Source organism: Phascolarctos cinereus, unplaced genomic scaffold (genome assembly GCF_003287225.1).
Source record: "Phascolarctos cinereus isolate Bilbo 61053 unplaced genomic scaffold, phaCin_HiC Scaffold_5;HRSCAF=322, whole genome shotgun sequence".
Classification (NCBI taxonomy): domain Eukaryota; kingdom Metazoa; phylum Chordata; class Mammalia; order Diprotodontia; family Phascolarctidae; genus Phascolarctos; species Phascolarctos cinereus.
In genome coordinates, this window is record NW_027555958.1 from 213423262 (window position 1) to 213437323 (window position 14062).

A 14062-nucleotide genomic window follows, 5' to 3' on the forward strand; every position below is an offset into this window, starting at 1 on the left:
TAATAAGATGAAGTTCAATTGTGATAAAACAATGTCTCACACTTGGGTCTGAAGATCATCTTCACATGTACAAGATGGAGGAAGACTAGCTAGATAGCAGTTTGTGTGAAAAAGATCTGAAAGTTTTAGTGGACTAAATGGGGATTAGAAGGGAAAAGGATGAGAGGGGTTTCTGATCCTTGTTCCTCCTCTTCACAATCCTATATGCAATCAGTTGTCAAATTCTGTTGTTTTGCATTTCCATGTTACTTGTATCCACTCTTCCTTCCTTATTCCTACCACTGCCACCCTAGTTCAGCCACTCATTATGTTTCATCCAGACTGGTACAATAATTTCCTACACTGTTCTTACCTTTTTCTTTCTTCCTTCCCTCTCCTTCCCTCCCTTCTTCCTTCCTTCCTTCCTTCCTTCCTTCCTTCCTTCCTTCCTTCCTTCCTTCCTTCCTTCCTTCCTTCCTTCTTTTCTTCTTTCCCTTCCTTCCTTCCTCCTCTACTTTCCTTTTTCCTTCCTTCTCTTCTTTCCTCTCTCCCTCCTTCCCTTCCTTCTTTGCTTGCTTCTTCTCTTTCTTCCTTCTCATTAATCAACATATATATATATATATATATATGTATATATATATATATATACACATATATGTATATATATATATGTATTGCTCTGATTCTGCTGGATTCATATTATATCATTCCATATATATCTTTATATATGCCCTTGTATAATCCATAAATACATAGTTATATAAATGCAAATAGAGTATCACTCTATTAAATGAATGTTACATAATTTATTAATTTATTTTATTTTACTTTTGCATTTCACATTTTACATTTTACATGTTTACATTTTATTACATTTATTACATAAGATATCCTAAGTTTTGGAAATCTTTGTTGTTCTCAAATTTTTGCTATTATATTTAGAATAACTTTGATTACTTTTGTATAACTAACTCTCTTTTCTATTTTTGATATTTTGGGGATAAAGCCATTACAATGGAATTTCAGTGTGAAAAAATATGATTAGTTTATATGAACTATTGCATATTGTTTCATTACTTTTAAAATGTTTTCACACAAAATTGGGTTTTGAAAGAAAAGCAGTGACTTGCTTGGGCTCTCCCCCAAACCCCTCCAAATACCTGTAAAAAATGGCTCTAAACAAATTCTAGAGCAGCAGAATCCACAAAAAGACAGAGTGAAACAAATTTCCAGCCCAAGACAATCTGGATGGTTGAATAGAAAGGTTTATCTTGGCTCTCCGGGGTGGAAAATGCAGTTCATTGTGGGTACATGTACAGGCAAAGACCAAGCCTCAGCAAACCTGGAGCAGGCCTCAGAGAACTGAATCATGGGAAGCTGTGGTGGTTTCCAGACTTCTCAACCCACAAATGCCAAAGACAATTTAGAAGATCAGTAGGAAAAGTCTGTCGGACCTGGGTGAGAGAAGAGTACATTATAGCCCCCAGTACAGGTGCAACCCTGGGACAATGGCTTCTTCTTGAGCTTTTGGTTCACAGACTGAGGGGGAATGAAGTGGCTGATCAGAAAGGGATTACAGGGATCTCTTTGCTGCTGTTGAGGCAGGATTCTCTTGCTTTGCCTGTGCTTGGATCTGGGTCACTGTTCTGGGGCAAGGAGGAGCTTGGGCGTAGTGGAACTTGATTTGGCATGGAGAGGCAATCTTTCTTGCAGTTCTAAGCCAGGAAAGAGTGCTTGTGGTCACTCATAGACCAAAGCACAGGCCAGGTAAGGTGTAGATACCTTGCCTTTGATCATACCACCTTGGAGGAACTGAAAACTTACAGGTCTCTAGAAGTATCTCTGAAAACAGCTGCACAAAAATTCTGAAGCTTGGGACAGTATGCTCTCCACACTGGAAACAGAATCCTACCTTAACAAAGAGTTTATAACTCAAGAATTGGCTGGGATCATGAGCAAGCAGTGCAAAAAGAGTCAGACCATAGCATCTTTCTTTGGTAGCAAAGATCAAAACATACAACCAGAAGACAACACAGTCAAAGCTCCTACATCCAAAGCCTCCAAGAAAAATATGAATCAGTCCCAGGCCATGGAAGAGCTCAAAAAGAATTTTGAGAAGCAAGTAAGAGAAGTAGAGGAAAAACTGTGAAGAGAAATAAGAATGATGCAAGAAAATCATGAAAAACTACTCAACAGCTTGCTAAAGGGGACCCAAAAAAATTCTGAAGAAAATAACACCTCAAAAATAGCCTAATCCAAATGGCAAAAGAGGTCCAAATAGCCAATGAGGAGAAGAATGCCTTAAAAAGCAAAATTGGCCAAATGGAAAAGGAAGTCCAAAAGCTCACTGAAGATAATACTTCCTTAAAAATCAAAATGGATCTCAGGCAGCTAGGTGGTGCAGTGGGTAGAGCACTGGCCCTGAAGTCAGGATGACCTGAGTTCAGATCCAACCTCAGACCAAACACTAGATACTTACTAGCTGTGCGATCCTGAGCAAGTCACTTAACCCCAGTGGCCTTAAAAAAAAAAAAAGAATCTCAAAAAAAAAATAGAATGGATCAATTGGAAGCTAATGACATTATGAGAAATCAAGACATTGTAAAACAAAACCCAAAGAAAGAAAAAAAAATAGAAGACAATGTGAAATATCTCCTTGGAAAAACAACTGACCTGGAAAATAGATCCAGGAGAGAGAATTTGAAAATTGTTGGACTATCTGAAAGCCATGATCAAAAAAAGAGCCTAGACATCATCTTTCAAGAAATTATCAAGGAAAACTGCCCTGATGTTTTAGAACCAGAGGGCAAAATAGAAATTGAAAGAATCCACCTATCTCCTCCTGAAAGAGATCCCCAAAGGAAAACTCCTAGGAATATTGTAGTCAAATTCCAGAGTTCCCAGGTCAAGGAGAAAATATTGCAAGCAGTCAGAAAGAAACAATTCAAGTATTGTGGAAACACAATCAGGAGATCACAAGATTTAGCAGCTTGTACTTTAAGGGATCACAGGGCTTGGAATATGATATTCTGGAGGGCAAAGGAAATAGGATTACAGCAAAGAATCACCCAACAAAACTGAGTATAAACCTTCAGGGGGGAAAATGGACATTGAATGAAATAGAGGACTTTCAAGCATTCTTGATGAAAAGACCAGAGCTAAATAGAAAATTTGACTTTCAAATACAAGACTCAAGAGAAGCATGAAGAGGTAGACAGGAAAGAGAAATCATAAGGCACTTATTAAGGTTGAACTGTTTGTATTTCTACATGGAAAGATGATATTTGTAACTCATGAGACCTTTGTCAGTATTAGGGTAGTTAGAGGGTAAAAAATTATATATAGATAGATTGATAGAGGGTACAGGGTAGGATGAAGATGAATGAGTGATATCTGGAGAATGAAATTAGGAGTTGAGAGTGGATTATACTGGGAAAAGGAGAAAGGGAGAGGTAGAATGGGGTAAATTATCTCACATAAAACAGACAAGAAAAGGCTTTTACAGTGGAGGGGAAGTGGCTGAAGGTGAGAGATGATGAATGAATCTTATTCTCAGAGGATTTGGCTTAAGGAGGGAATAACATACACACTCAGTTGGGTATGGAAATCTATCTTACCCTACAGGAGAATAGGGGGGAAGGGGATAAGAGAGTAAGGGGATAATAGAAGGGAGGGTAGATTAGGTGTGGGGGCAATCAGAAGCAAACACTTCTGAAGAGGGACAGGGTCAAAAGAGAAAATAGAATAAATGGCAGGTGGGATAGGAAGAAGGGAAATATAATTAAGTTTTCCACAACATGACTACCATGGAAGTGTTTTGCATGACTATACAGTTATAACCTGTATCAAATTGATTGCCTTCTCAATGAGGGTGCATAGGGAGGGAGAAAGGGAGAAAATTTGGAACCTGAAGTTTTAAAAACAAATGTTAAAAAATTGTTTTCACATGCAAGTGATAAATAAGACATACAGGAAATGAGGTATAGGAATCTATCCTGCTGTACAGGAAAATAGAAGAGTAAGGTGATAAAAGAAGGGTGGAGAAGATAGAAGGGAGGACAGATTAGGGGAAAGGGTATTCAGAATGTACACTCTCTTGGGGTTAGGGGAGGGACAAGATGGGGTCAAAATTTGGAGCTCAAAATCTTGTGGATGTGAATGTTGAAAAGTAAAAACAAGTAAGTTAATGAATCTTTTAAAAATTGGGCTTTATCATTTCTTGCTATCTTTACATTCTAGTATGTGTAAGTTTGTATACTGTTGACTACATCTTTGTTGAATACTGAGGCTATTTATCAATAGTTAGTACTGATGGATTTTTTCCCCTTAGAATTAGAAGATATGTGAAGACAAATGGAAATAACATAAATTTTCCAACATCTGACTTTTCATTTGACTGAGATACACTAGCTAAGTATGATTATGACAAACTGTGCATTTATTTCATGAATATTGCATAGCCAGGTGGTTTTTCAAGGCAAAAGGCCAAAAATTCATGGAATTTAAACTACCACAAAAGCTTAAGTTTAATGTCCCAGTAATACCTGGTGTGTTTTAGAAAAATTATAAAATGAAATTTATAAACAAATATAAGTGGAATAATTAGGCTTACAAATATACTGGCTTTGTATCACTGGTATGATAAAGCTTGTTAGAAATTATGAGCTCATGACATTTACCCCTTCATTCAACAGAAAAGGAAACTGAGTCCAAAGAGGTTAGGAAATTTACTTAAGATCATATAACTATTACATAACAAAGAAGGACGTTCAAATGTAGCCAGAAGCATGCAAAGCTGGACTGGTATGATAGTATATGCTCAGAGGAGGCATCCCCATCATCCTTTCTCTTTCTTCTCAGGACAGAACACAATGGGACTAATGCCTTAGGCTTGGCAGACCCTGAACTAAGCCCTATGAATCCAGGGCTTCTCACTCTGAATCTTGTGTTAAATGTATTTTAAAAATTCTGAAAATTAGTCTTGTTTTCCATGTGTTTGTATTGAAAACTGACATATGATATCAATGCGAATCTTAGGTCAGGTAGACTCATATATTCTCTGTTTCTGAACCCATTCCTTAAAAAAAATGTGCCAGGTTAGAGGAAGGATAGAAATAATCCTTGTAGGAAAATTATTGGGCTAGAGACAGTGAAAGACTCTGTTCCCATTGAGTTGTATGTGTATTGGGCAGCCAGGTAGTGCAGTGGATAAAGTGCAAGGCCTGGAATGAAGAAAATCTGAGTTCAGATATGGCCTCAGACACTAATCCTGGACAACTTGTTAACCCTGTTTGCCTCACTTTCCTCATCTGTAAAATTTGCTGGAGAAGGGAATGACAAACTACTGCAATGTCTTTGCCAAGAAAATCCCAAATGGGGTCATGAAGAGTCTGACTTGACTGAACAACAACAGCATCTATATTAAACTTTTTTAGAAGCAGTGTGGTGTAGTAGAAAGAGTGCAGAGTTTGGAAACAGACAACTTGGGTTGAAATGTGACTCTGCCATTTATTTGTTATTCATGTTGCATCACATTACACATTACACATACACATTACATAGGAATCCACAGATTTATTGTTTGACATTAGGCAAGTCACTTAAGCTCTCTGTGCTTAATTTTATCATTATAAAATGAGAGTTTGGACTTCATGACCTCAAAGATCCCATCCATCTCCAAATTTATAATCCTGTTATAGTATTTTAAAAATCAGAGAATTAGAAGGACTTTTCTTTTCCTCTCTCTTAATAATATTTTTTAATTACATGTTAAGATAGTTTTCAACATTCACTTTTGTAAGATTTTGAGTTCCAAATTTTTATCCTTCCCTCTCACCCCTCTCCCTGCCCAAGAAAGCAAGCAATCTGATATAGGTTTTACATGTACAAACATGTTAAACATATTTCCACATTAGTCATGGTGTAAACAAAGAATCAGAACAGAAGGGAAAAACCAGGAGAAAACAACAACAACAACAACAACAACAAAAGTTTGGTCTGCATTAAGACTCCATAGTTGTTTCTCTGGATGTGGATTGCGTTTTCTGTAACGAGTGTTTTAGAATTGTTGTACATCATTGTATTGCTGAGAAGAACTAAGTCTATCATTGCACAATGTTGCTGTTACTGTGTACAGTGTTCTCTTGGTTCTGTTCACTTCACTCAGCATCTATTCATGTAAATCTTTCCAAATTTTTCTGAAATCCACATAATCATCATTTCTTATAAAACAGTAGTATCCCATTCCATTGATATACCACAACTTGTTCAGCAGTTCCCCAGTTGATGGGCATCTCCTCCATTTCCAATTCTTTGCAATCAATCACAAAGAGTTGCTATAATTTTTTTTTTTGTACTTTTGGGTCCTTTTCTCATTTTAATGATGTCTTTGGGATGCAGACCTATTAGTGGTATTGCTGTGTCAAAGGGTATATGTACAATTTGATTGCCCTTTGGACATAGCTCCAAATTGCTCTGCAGAATGGTTGAATCAGTTCACATCCCCACCAACAATGTATTAGTGTTCCAATTTTCCCATATCTTCTCCAAAGTTTGTCATTTTTCTTTTCTGTTATATTGGCGAATATATAGTATATATATATAGTTGTAAAAATTGTTTCCCAGCTTTCTGCTTTCCTTCTAATCTTGGTTGCATTGGTTTTATTTGTAAAAGCCTTTTAATTTAATATAATCAAAATGATCCATTTTGTATTTCACGATGTTCTCTATCTCTTGTTTGGTAATAAATTCTTCTTTGGCGTGAGGTGGTACCTCAGAGTTGTTTTAATTTGCATTTCACTAATTAATAGTGATTTAGAGCATTTTTCATATGACTATGGATAACTTTAATTTCTTCATCTGAAAACCACCTGTTCATATCCTTTGCTGATTTATCAATTAGAGAATAACTTGTATTCTACTTTTACCTTTTTAAATTAATTTATTTTGATTTATCTACCATCACTTCCATAAGCTTTTGAGTTTTAAATTTTTCTCCCGCTCCCTCTCTATCTCCCTCCCCAAGATGGCACACAATTTGATATAGGCTATACATATTCATTCCTATTAAACATATTTTCACCTTAGTGATGTTATAAGTAAGAATTAGAACCAATAGGAGGGACCACCAGAAAGAGGAAACAAAACACAACAGAAGAAAAAAAATAGCAGACAATATGCTTCAATCTGCATTCAAACTCCATAGTTCTTTCTTCCACCATGAGGTCTTTGGAGATGTCTTAGATCCTTGTATTGCTTAGAAGGGTTAAGTCTATCAATATTAGTCATCACACAACATGGTTGTTACTGTGTACAATGTTTTGCTCACTTCACTCAGTTTCACTCACCATTTATCAATTGGGAAATGATTGTATTCTTTTAAATTTGACTCAGTTCTCTATATATTTGAGAAATGAGACCTTTATCAGAAACATTAGTTGTAAAAATTGTTTCCCAGCTTTCTGCTTTCCTTCTAATCTTGGTTGCATTGGTTTTATTTGTGCAAAAGCCTTTTAATTTAATATAATCAAAATGATCCATTTTGTATTTCACGATGTTCTCTATCTCTTGTTTGGTAATAAATTCTTCCCTTCTCCATAGATCTGATAAGTAAAATGTGCCTTGCTCTCTTAATTTGCTTATGGTATCACCTTTATGCCTAAATCATTTACGCATTTTGACTTCATCTTGATATAGGGTGGGAGATGTTGGTCTATGCCTCATTTCTGCCATACTGTTTTCCAGTTTTCCCAGCTGTTTTTGTCAGGTAGTGAGTTCTTTTTTCAGAAGCTGGAGTCTTTGGGTTTATCAAACAGTAGATTTGTATAAGGATTTACTACTGTGTCTTGTGTACTTAACCTATTCCACTGATCCACCACTTTATTTCTTAGCCACTACCTAATAGTTTTGACGATTGCAACTTTATATTATAATTTTTGATCTGGTACACCTAAGCCACCTTCCTTTGTATTTTTTTTTTCATTAATCCCCTTGATATTCTTGACTTTTTGTTCTTCTAGGTGAATTTTGTTGTTACTTTTTAGTTCTATATAATATTTTTGGTAGTGTTATAAGTATGATGCTAAATAAGTAAATTAATTTAGGCAGAACTGCCATTTTTTATATTAGCTCACCTATCCATGAGCAATTGATATTTTTCCAATTGTTTAGGTCTGACTTTATTTGTGTGAAAAGTGTTTTGTGACTGTGTTCATATAGTTCTGGGTTTTTCTTTGCAGGTAGACTGCCAAATATTTTATGTTTCCTAAAGTTATTTTAAGTGGGATTTCTCTTTCTATCTCTTGCTGCTGGGCTTTTTAGTATTATATGGAAATGCCAATAATTTATGTGGGTTTATTTTGTATCTTACAACTTTGCTATTGTTAATTATTTCAAATAGTTTAGTAGATACTCTAGGATTCTCTAAGTATACTATCATATCATCTGTAAAGAGTGATAGTTTTGTTTCCTCATTACCTATTTTAATTCCTTCAATTTCTTTTTCTTTTCTTCTTGCTAAAGCTGATATTTCTAGTACAGTATTGGATAATAGTATTAATCATCGACATGCTTATTTCATCCCTGATTTTATTTGGAAAGCTTCTAGCTTATCACCATCACGTATAATGCATGCTAATGGTTTTAGATATATAATGCCTATCACTTTCAGGAAGACTCCATTTATTCTCTGGTGTTTTTAAAAGGAATGGGTGCTGTATTTTGTTAAAAGGTTTTGCTGCATCTATTGAGATATTCATATGATTTCAGTAACTTTGTTTATTGACATGGTCAATTATGCTGATAGTTTTCCTAATATTGTTCCAGCCCTACATTCCTGATATAAATGTCACCTGAACATAGTGCATTATCCTTGTGATAAATTGCTGTAATCTCTTTGCTAATATTTTGTTTAATTTTTTTGCATCAATATTTATTAGGGAAATTGGTCTATAATTTTCTTTCTCTGTTTTAGCTCTTCCTGGTTTAAGTATCAGCACCATATTTCTGTCATAAAAACAATTTGGTAGGACTCCTTCTTCACTTATTTTCCCTAAGGGTTTATATAACATTAATTAAATAATTAATTGTTCTTTAAATGTTTGCTAGAATTCACATGTAAATCCATCTGGCCTTGGATTTTTTTTTCTTTATGGAGTTCATTAATGACTTGTTCAACTTCTTTTTCTAAAATGGTGCTAAGTATTTTTTCCTCTTCTGTTAATCTGGACTGTTTCCCTTTTTATCAAGTATTTATCCATATCTGTGATTGTCAGATTTATTGTCATATGTTTGGGCAAAAAAGCTCCTAATTATTGCTTTAATTTCCTCTTCTTTGGTAGTGAATTCACCCTTTTCATTTTTGATACTGGTAATTTGGTTCTCTTCTTTCCTTTTTTAATCAAATTAATGAATATTTTATCTATTTTATTCTTTTTTTCATAAAACCAGCTCTTAGTTTTATTTATTAGTTCAATAGTTTTCTTACTTTCAGTTTTATTAATTTCTCCTTTGATTTTTAGAATTTCTAATTTGGTATTCAATTGGGGATTTTAAATTTGTTCTTTTTCTTACTTTTTTAGTTCCATGGCTGATTCATTGACCTCTTTCTTTCTCTATTTATCCATGTAAACTTTGAGAGATATAAAATTTCTCCTAAGAACTGTTTTGAGTGCATCCCATCAGTTTTGGTATCTTGTCTTGTTATTGTCATTCTCTTTGATGAAATTATTGTTTGTTTCTATGATTTGTTGTTTGACCAACTCATTCTCTGAGATTAGATTATTTAATTTCAAATTAATTTTTAGTCTTTCCATGGCCCTTTATTAAATGTAATTTTATTGCATCATGATCTGAAAAGGATGCATTCAATATTTCTGCCTTTCTGTATTTGAGTGTGAGATTTTTGTGCCCCTCAATTTTTGTGTAGGTGCAATGTACCGCTGAGAAAATTTAATCCCATTTAGTTTTGCCCAGATGTCTATCATATCTAATTTCTCTAACATATACACCTACTTAACTTCTTTCTTGTTTATCATGTGGTTAGATTTATCTATTTCTAAGAAGGGGTGGTCGAGGTCTCCCACTAGTAAAGTTTTGCTGTGTATTCTTCCTGTAACTCACTTAACTTGTCCTCTAAGAATTTGGATGCTATATTACTTGGTGTGTGTGTATGTGTGTGTGTGTATGCATATACATATGCATACACACACATATATTATTGATATTACTTCATTGTCTATGGTACTTTTTAGCAGGATGTGGTTTCTTTCCTTATCTATTTTAATTAGATCTATTTTTGCTTTTGCTTTTTCTGAAATCAGTACTGCTACTCCTGTTTTTTAAAAAAAATTCATCTGAAGTATAATATATTCTGCTCCAGCCTTTTACCTTTACTCTGTGTGTCTCTCAATGCTTCACATGTGTTTCTTGTAAACAACATATTCTGGTATTCTGGTTTTTAATCCACTGTTTTCTTTTTCTGTTTTATGGGAGAGTTCATCTCATACACATTCACAGTTACGACTGCTAACTGTGTCTTTCTCTCCATCCTATTTTTCTACCTGTCTATATGTATTTTTTCTTTCCTTTCACCCTTTCCCTCCTGACTAGTGCTGTGCTTCTCACCCCCGCCTTCCTCAATCCATCAGCCCCCCCTTTTCCTTCCTTTTTCCCCTACTTCTTCCCTTCATAGGAAGATCAATTTCTAAACCCACTGAGTGTATATAATATTCCCTCTTTCAGCCAAAATTGATGAGAATAAGGGTTAAACAATGCTCACCTCCCTTCTTTCCCTCTACTGTAATAGATATATTGCGCCTCTTCATGTGATGAAATTTAACCTTTTCTGTCTCCCTGTTTCTTCTTCTCCCAGTATAATCCTTTTTTTCCTCCCTTAATTGTTTTATATCATCACATCAAAGTCAACTTATACTGACACCCTCTGTCTATGTATACTCCTCCTATCTGCCCTAATTGAGATGAAATTCTCAAGAAATTACAAGTATCATCCTACCCTGGAGGGATGTAAATAGTTTAATCTTATTGAATAAAATTATTTTTTTTCTTCTTTTTATGCTTCTCTTGAATCTTGTATTTGAAGTTTGAATTTTCTGTTCAGCCCTGGCTTTTTCATCAGGAAAGTCCCTTATTTTATTGAATATCCATCTTTTCCCTTGATAGTTTATGCTCAGTTTTGCTGGGTAGTTGATCCATGGTTATAATCTAAGCTCCTTTGCCTTCTGGAATATCATATCCCAAACCCTCTGATCCTTTAATATAGAAGCTGCTAAGTCTTGTCTAATCCTGACTGGGCTCTTTGCTATTTAAATTGTTTCTTTCTGGCTATTTACAGAATTTTCTCCTTGACCTAGTTAATTCTGGAATTTGGCTACAATATTGCTTGGAGTTTTCATTTTGGGATCTCTTTCAGAAGGTGATCAGTGGATTCTTTCAATGACTATTTTACCCTTCGGTTCTAGGATATGAGGGAAATTTTCCTTCATCATTTTTTGAAAGATGCTCTCCAGGCTCTTTTTTTGATCATGGCTTTCAAGTAGTCCAGTAATTCTTTTATTATGTCTCTTGGATCTATTTTCTAGGTCAGTTGTCTTTCCAGTAAGTTGTTTTACATTTTCTTATTTTTTTCATTCTTTTGATTTTGTTGGACTGACTCTTGATGTCTCATAGAGTCATTAGATTCCACTTGGCCATTTCTAATTTTTAAGACATTATTTTCCTCAGTTAACCTTTTTACCTTGTTTTCCATTTGGACAATTCTACTTTTAAAGGAGTTGTTTTCTTCAGTGGATTTTCCCTTATTTGTCCAATCCTATTTTTTGAGGAGTTGTTTTCTTCAGTCAATTTTTATGCTTTCTTTCCCAGGCTTTTTCATAATTCTCCTGCATAACCCTCATTTAATTTCCCAATTTTTCTTCTACCTCTGTTACTTGAGTTTTAAAATTCTTTTTGAGCTCTTCCAAGAGGACTTTTTGGTCTTGAGGCCAATTCATGTTCCCCTGTTTAGGCTTGAGATGTAGGCATTTTGACATTTGGTTCTCTTCGGAGAGAGTTTTGTGTTTTGATCTTCCCTTTTGACATAGTAGCTTGCTATGGTCATGGCTCTTTTTGCTCATTTTTTTTTAAAGTTGAGCTGTGCTCCTGGGACCTAGTCATGCTGCCATCTTGATTCCACACTGGAAAGACTTTTCTTAGCCATATTTTTCATAAATGGTGGGGGCACTTTTCCTCTTTGCCTTCTACACAAGTCAATATGATGAGTGCTTAGGAGTTACCTAGTTCTAAAGGGTAGGGGCAGAAGAAGAAAAAGAAAAGGTTAGAAATGAATAGGTAAAGTTCAGGGCATGCTACTAAACTCCTAAGTTTTCTAATATATACCTACGAAATTCTAGGTAAACCTGGAGGATTATGCCATTTCTACAAAGCCCAATACATAAGGACCTATAGAAACTCCAGCTCCACCTTATGGTTGGACATGTATAAATTAGCCAGGCCTATTCATACTAAGGTGGTTTAACCAGGAGAAACATTTGTAATACCTAAAATTTAAACAGTATGTTTTACCCTATTAAGTAACACTCATTTGTGTTTAAAGGGGGAAAAATACCACAATACTTATTTTTAAGTGGAAAAGGACAAAATGTACTTCTGGTATAAAAGGTCATGATTGGATTTTCTTCCAAGGAAAACAATTATTCATCTCCAAGCAAAATGAACTGTTGCATAGAAAGAATAAAATAAGTGTTCATCAAGGAATTAGAAGCTAAGAAAAGAAAAATAAAAGGCAAGAGAGCATTAAGCTGTTCCTCCAGTGATAGCTAGTATTTATGTAGTGCTTTAAGGATTTGCAAGGCATTTTACAATTGTTACCTCCTTTGATGGTCACAACAACCCTAAGAAGTAGATTCTGTTAGCCTAATTTTGCTAAGGAAAACTGAAGGAAACTGAAACAGTCAGATGTAAAATGACTTGCCCAAGGTCACAAGTAGTAAATCTGTGAAGCCAAATTTGAACTCAGGTCTTTCTGATTCCAAGTCCAGGGCTCTATATATTGGATCACCTAGCTGTGTAGATGAACAACAGTTATCCCTTCCACATTGTGACTCTCCCCATCACAGTTTCCATATATTGTAGGTTGGCATAAGAAATTAAATGGGACTTTTTTTGGAGTTTTTGGAAGCAACAGACAACAGGTCAAAGCCAGCAGATGATACAGAGTCTATGACCAAATACTTATGCCAAATTTTATCATATTAGAAAAAGAAAAAAAAATCAGACTTTTTTTTCTGGTACAAAGGGATGGCCAATTTTTTTTTACATGGATTTTCCAGATTATGGGGATATCATGTCCCTAACCCCCACCATGTCCCTAGCCCCTAACCCCATCTGAAAGGGTTAACTATAAATCCTAAGTTTCTGAATGAGTGTATGGATTTGATTACTCAGCTTCTGTTAATAGTCTTTGAGAAATTATGGAGAATGCAAGATGTTATAGGATTGAGTAAGTGTTATTTTGATCTTCAAAAAGGGAAGAAAGTGAAACCTTTAAACCATATGACATTGAGTTTGACTTGTATTCCTGGAAAAATTCTCTATTTTTTTTTTAGTTAAAGAAATGGTTTATTAGTGGCTTAGGCTACACAGGGTTGAGATCCATTGTCAACATGTGTTCATTAACAGCAGGCAATGCCAAGCTAGCCTTATTTCCTTTTTTTGACAGAGTTGCCAGACTGGAAGATCAGGGAAATGCCATTGATATAACATATACATATCTGACTTACAAGTAAGGAATTTTATAATCTGGGATGATTTCCTTGTGGAAAAGATAAAGAGTTTTGGTTTATACCGTAGTACAGATATGGAGCTTAGCACGATGCCTGCCACAATGTAGGTGTTTAATAAATACCAGTTGACTGACTGTGTTAGGATTCACTATTAATTGAAGAAATGTACCTGAAGAGCAATTAACATATTGAAGCATCTTGGAGGAAGGTCTCTAGTGGAGCCGCTCAAGGATCTGTACTTGGACTTATTACATTCAACTTGTCAGTTAATAAAGTTATTAAGC

At 35.0% G+C, this 14062-nt stretch overlaps 1 protein-coding gene across 1 annotated transcript in view; it reads left to right on the forward strand.

The window, feature by feature from the left end:
- HMGCLL1 (3-hydroxy-3-methylglutaryl-CoA lyase like 1) overlaps nucleotides 1-14062 on the forward strand; it is a 251607-nt gene that overhangs the window by 66298 nt on the left and 171247 nt on the right.